This window comes from Monomorium pharaonis, chromosome 9 (assembly GCF_013373865.1).
Source record: "Monomorium pharaonis isolate MP-MQ-018 chromosome 9, ASM1337386v2, whole genome shotgun sequence".
NCBI lineage: Eukaryota > Metazoa > Arthropoda > Insecta > Hymenoptera > Formicidae > Monomorium > Monomorium pharaonis.
Window position 1 is genome coordinate 8,187,577 of NC_050475.1, and position 6,142 is coordinate 8,193,718.

General features: G+C 38.3%; 1 long non-coding RNA gene across 1 annotated transcript in view; it reads right to left on the minus strand.

The window, feature by feature from the left end:
• LOC118647437 overlaps positions 1–6,142 on the minus strand; it is a 42,012-nt gene that overhangs the window by 5,175 nt on the left and 30,695 nt on the right. The window lies entirely within an intron of this gene.

The following is a 6,142-nucleotide window of genomic DNA, read 5'->3' on the forward strand; positions in this document are numbered from 1 at the left end:
ATGAGCTTTCATCCTCCCACTCCGTTTGTCCGTCGTGACGATCCCAGAGACTCCCGAAAGAATTTAAATTAGTCCCCGCGCATATCAAACTAAAAGCTAAAATTAATTGATTTATGGATGCCAGATCGCGACTTACGGTCCACTGCGAAGGCAAATGTCGCCGTCGGTTCGGTTTACTTGACTTTTGAGTTTAACATCGATAAAGCTGCATTAAAAAAATTGCAAATTTTTGACTTTCAAAAAATTTGTAAGGCTTTGACATTTTTAATTTATTTTATTTTATTTATTTTATTTAATATATATATTTATACATATTGATGATTAGACTGTTTAATAAATGTTTAAATATGTCAAACAAATTAGTTTAATATGTCATGCGTACGAAAGTTTTATTTCATGAATTTTAGCGTAATTAGGAAGCGCGGAACGTTATTTATTGCAACAAGAAGTAGACATATAAATTTACATCAAATGGAACCGCCTAATTTAAGAATCTTGGCATAGTCTTAGGATATACTGGCAACTTATCATTATATATAATCATCGCGTAATGATTGATCGTTTCCACCGTGATCATAAATTCTCGCTATGTGTGTACACCGCATTTACACCATGTAACTGTTTGAGCAAATGCTGACAAAAAAATTTCTCACTCAATGACCACTTTTATTCGGCGCTTAACATATATTAGTAGTTAAAACAAATCTTGTATTGTTGTAAAACAGATCTTTTTAAGTTTTAATAAAAAGAGGGATGCTTCAGCGATAGATAACACGCGTACACTGATAGCGTACACTGATAAAAAAGGTACTGATCATATTCTACACAAAATAATTGTACACGATCAGAATATTCTACACAAATATATTGTACACAAAAAAATTATACATGGAAAACTGTGCACAAGAATTATCCTTGAATTAAAAATTGCAGCCGGATATATTGTGCGTAGAAAAACTGTGTAGTGGACAGTTTTTTCGAAGATAATTCTTGTGCACAGTTTTTCCACGTACAATTGTTTGTGTACAATATATATTTGTGTAGAATATTCTGATCGTGTACAATTATTTTATATAGAATATAATCAGTGCCAAAAAAAGTTGTGAACTTGATTAAATTTTTCAACTTGATTAAATTTCTTCAATTCAACTACTTATGTATTTCAGTCAAATATATAAACAATTAAATTGAAGGTGTAAATGAAGTATTTTATGTATTTAAGTTAAATGCATAAATACTTGAATCAAAGAAATTTAATCAAGTTAAAAAATTTAGTCAAATTGATATCATTTTTCTCAGTGTATATATGTGTGTGTGTGTGTGTGTGTGTGTGTGTGTGTGTGTGTGTGTGTGTGTGTGTGTGTGTGTGTGTGTGTGTGTGTGTGTGTGTGTGTGTGTGTGTGTGTGTGTGTGTGTGTGTGTGTGTAATCTTTTGAAGTGCGGTATTGTTTCTAATCTTGATCTGGAATTTTATTTGACAAACTAATTGCGATGAGACATGCTTTCACATTTCACTTTGCACAGTCAAAGATCGAGCCGTGGAAAGATTAGGAACGCCATCTACTAAATTATCTACTATAATCTGCAACTCTACCGCTTGAATGGGCCTACAATCGGCGTTTATATGATTCTACTTTAAGATTTGGCACTACCAGCATCCGATATAGTACCACCTTTTACCATCGCGTAGAGCTCCACGTTAACGGCACGCTGCAGGAATAGCTTACCACGCGACAAATGACAGAAATTTGAACTTTGTTTTAATTACAATCGGCTACAGTCGAATTTTTATAAATAAAGATATGTAATAAAAAAATTTTAATACAGCCTAAACTATTTTAATTTTTTTACTAGGAATTTACACTTATTACAAAAATATCGACAAGAGATAACTGATCCTTTAAGATTTCCATATCACGATAATATTAATTATTATACATATTTGCAACGATTTACACGCTACTAAAATTAATAAGAAACTGACAAATCTATCATATAAATTAACAAACTTTGATATAAATTATACATCTTTTACACACACCCTCATACATGTGTACATTACATACATATATGTATTTATGTATGTATGACGTATTAAATATGTATATATGTATATGTACATACGTACATAAGTAGAGTAAAAAATAATTTCAACTTTATCAATTTTATTTGCAGTAATCTTCATAATTTCCATTTTTATTGCAATAATACGTCAAGATATTTTATTGCACGCCTTGAAAATGTCAAGTAAGAATGATCACCACTCTCGTCTAGTCTAAAAATTTTTGCTGCAAAGAAGCAGCATGTAACGGGCGTTATAAAGTATCGCAATACGCTGTCGTTGTTCTGTAACGTATATATCTAGCAAATCGTGAGATGGGAACAAACGTTTGCACTTATAGTCCCGTGGGAGAGAGCAACACGTCTGTTGCTCGAGAAACTTTGTCGAAAGAATCCAACTAATACTTTCAGCACCGTAATTACAGACGACACGATTCATACAGCAGTTTCGACGTCTCAAGAGAAAGTTTGCCCCGGTGCGGTGAACCGACAATAAGAAGCAGCCCTTGAACAAACGAGACGACTTGTAACCTCCAAGAGGTCAAAGAGTACATCTACTCACTCAACGAGGAAGATTGTACAAAGGAGTAAGAAGAAGAAAAAACAACAATAGTCCTGTGTCGATCTCTCCACCCGATTCTCCAAGAGATAGGTCGAGGATCTCCACATGAACTCTCTTTCAACAATCAGGAAGCCATCAAAAGTCCGTTGGACGTGAAACCCACGCGGAGAAGTGGACAGAGAATCTCGATAAAAAGAGCGAAACCCTTAATCGTATATATCTTAACCAATATAAAGATAATTTTTAAGATTTCGCAAAAATAAATAAAAATTTGCTTGAAAAGTTTCAAACAATAGAAATAATTAATTCTTTTAGTCATACGAGAGAGAGACTCTCAAGCGGACAGTTCGCAAAACTTTCCTTATGCATAATCTCTCGCTCGAATTTGTATCTCTATTCTAGTTCCCATATGGCTAATTTTGGAAATCCCGAAGCAGTTCACGCGTAATGTCAGCTTCCGAATTAGACACGAGCTTGGACTTCGTATCAAGTTGGTGCGATGTTCTTGATTAAATATGGGACGATGCGCCAATCTCATGGGAGGGAGCTACGGATCTTTCAGACAAGACAGAGATAGAGATAGAGATAGAGAGTTAGATAGATAGATAGATAGATAGATAGATAGATAGATAGATAGAGAGAGAGAGAGAGAGAGAGAGAGAGAGAGAGAGAGAGAGAGAGAGAGAGAGAAAGAGAGAGAGAGAGAGGAGAAAGGAGAGAGGGGGAAGAAGGTTGGTGGAAGGTCGACAGAGCCGAAACCTCTGGTTTATTTCGAATCGATCGCCAGGCACGTTCGAGGGTGCTCGGGCTAATTCGGCTCGCATCGGCGATTCAAAACTGTTCGATTCGCAAAGTAACCACATCGGCCATATCGCGCGATAAATACCGCGGGGCTCCTTCTTTCTCCCCTTCTTTCACTCTCCCTTTCCGCAAGATCGACCCTTCCGCGTATAAACGCGGTCAGAGATGCGCGAGGGGTGGCGTTGCGCCTATCAAGAAATTTGGATCCCTCGATCAATACTGCGTTTCCTCCGCGTCAGCGTCGTCAAAGACGTGTAATGTAAAAATGTTAAAAGTTTCCCGGTACATAAATTTTCAAAAATTATATTCTCACTTCTCTCTTCCCCCTCCCTCCATCACTCTCTCTCGTTCCTTCACCGTCGCTTTATAACTTTTTTATCGTTAAAATGCATTTTTCAGAAGAATAGCAAATTCTTCTTTATAAAGTTCCCTCTTTTCGTCATTAAAAATTCTACCTCATCTCAGCAATTATGCTAAGAAAATGCTCGCAGATGACAAGTACTCGTACCACTGGTAGAAAATAAAGGAGATAAAACATCTTTAACAATTTTCATTCCTGGAATAAGGTTCATTATGCGAAGTAAAAGACTGTTCGGACAGGTTCATCGCACAACCAAAATAGTTGGAGCCAACCCGTTGCATTCTTACGGAAAGCTCGGAATAAAAAAAAGAAGACAAATGAAAGATACCGCGAGGAATATCCTAAGAGAATCCAATCAAAATGAGTAACATTAAATCCCCGTCAACCTCTCGTACAAATCTCAGACACGTTCGCGTTCAATGAATTCCGGAGGAAGATTTACATCGGTTCCGCGAAGAATTCCTCCTTATTGAGTACAAACTGTCAGGGCGCGTAAAGCGAAAAGAATTTTATTATTCTGAATTTTATTAAAACTAACCTTCCGTCGACTCTATCTTAATGTCTTACGCCTTTAAATTTTACGGTAACACAATTACATTATTCAATACTCGATTCGCATGATTAAATTTTTAAAATACACAGCATTAATACGAAAAATCTATAGAAAAATCTTACCAGAGGAAGGGGACATTGCGAAATCAGTAAGGCGTTTTAAAATTAATACTAATATCGATGAAACAAAAGAATTGAGGGCTCTTCGGTACATTAGAGCACATCAATACATTTCCGTTGAATTTTCACAATTCAGTGAGCACAGAATAATTCTCAACATTTATCGAGCAACAATTCCGTCCAATTTTCTGATCGATTCACCTCATTCTGGGTAATGCTTCCCACCTCGGAGAGAGCTGGTATACGAGTCAGCATCCATATTTCCAGATTGTGTTCCGTAACAACGAGGGTTGCTTCGATTGCTACTGAAATTGCTGGAAGTCACGCCGTTCGACGAGAAGATCTAGTTCGCGATAGAGACGCGAAATCGAAATCATAAAAGTAAAGGGCTCTCAGGTTACGAATGTGTGGTCGTACCCATCGAATTTAATCCCATAACTTGACTCGTCTAAACGTATTGCTCTTTGCGGTATTAAAAAATAATGGAATAAAAGGAACACCCTCCGTTAGAAACGTATAGTTTGATAGCGTAAAAAAAAAACTGACCTCGACGTTGTTTCAACATCTAATCAACGTAGAATTGACGTTGACATTGATTTGACATTTAGAAAAATTCAACTATACGTTTTTGACAGTCAAAAACTGGTTGTAAAGACATACGGACGGTTTTTCATTCGAAAAGTGCAAAAAAGGTAAAAAAAAAAAAATACTTTTATGCACTCGCACGTAATTTATAGGAAGAATTGTAAATATAAGATTCGTCATAAATATTTATGTGAGACATTGATGGTTCGGTGTTGATTCTGTTGGCATAGTACGGAATATCGTAGGAAAGACGTAGAATAATCTGGGATGCAACGGTATGGATAACATTCCATATATAAGGATCATCCTTCCCCGTCGTAGAATAAATACAATAACGTACGTCCGGCGCGGATGTTACGCGAACTGTTCGCGAGTATACGCGGCTGATAAGCGCGGCTTATAAAATATTTTATTTACGGACGTTGCTCTCCTTTTTACGAGAGCTTTTTCGCGGCGTGTCGCCCATTGCGAAGTATCCGCCGTGTGCAACATCCATAATCCAAAATCGATGCACCGCTGTTTCAATGCGAGTTTAACGCCCCGTGACCGTGGTGTTACGATGACATCGGACAGCGTAATCCTCGTGATTCCGAATTTAGAGGGATCGTCAATTTGGTACGTTCTCGCTCGTATATATCCGATCAGTCGCATCGAAAGGCAAGCGTGATTTCTGCCTTTGATTTCTCTTTAAAACACGTAATCTTGTTGCGCCCGGCAACGAGTGAAGATAAAGAATGTAAAAAAAAGAGAAGAGAAGGGAGAGGGGGGGGGGAGAAGAAAAGAAGGAGCGATCTTGCGCCAATCTTATCGACGCGAGGGGGCGAACGAGTCCATTCAAGAGAAGCGAGAGATTCCGCGTGCTCTTCTCTCTCTCTCTCTCTCTCTCTCTGTCTCTCTCTCGGCGGTGGTGGCGGCGGCGATGCCGTTGGTCCGACAGGTAGTCCCGGTGGTCCATCCGTGTCCTTCGGCGCGCTGGTGGCGCGACCCCGAGTGTATCGAATCGAGGATCTTCGCAGATTTTCGGAGAGCTTCGTTCACCCACGAACAGGCTCCCGCGGGTTCTCCCGGGCACTCGGTGCCGCCGCTCAGTGTACTGCGTG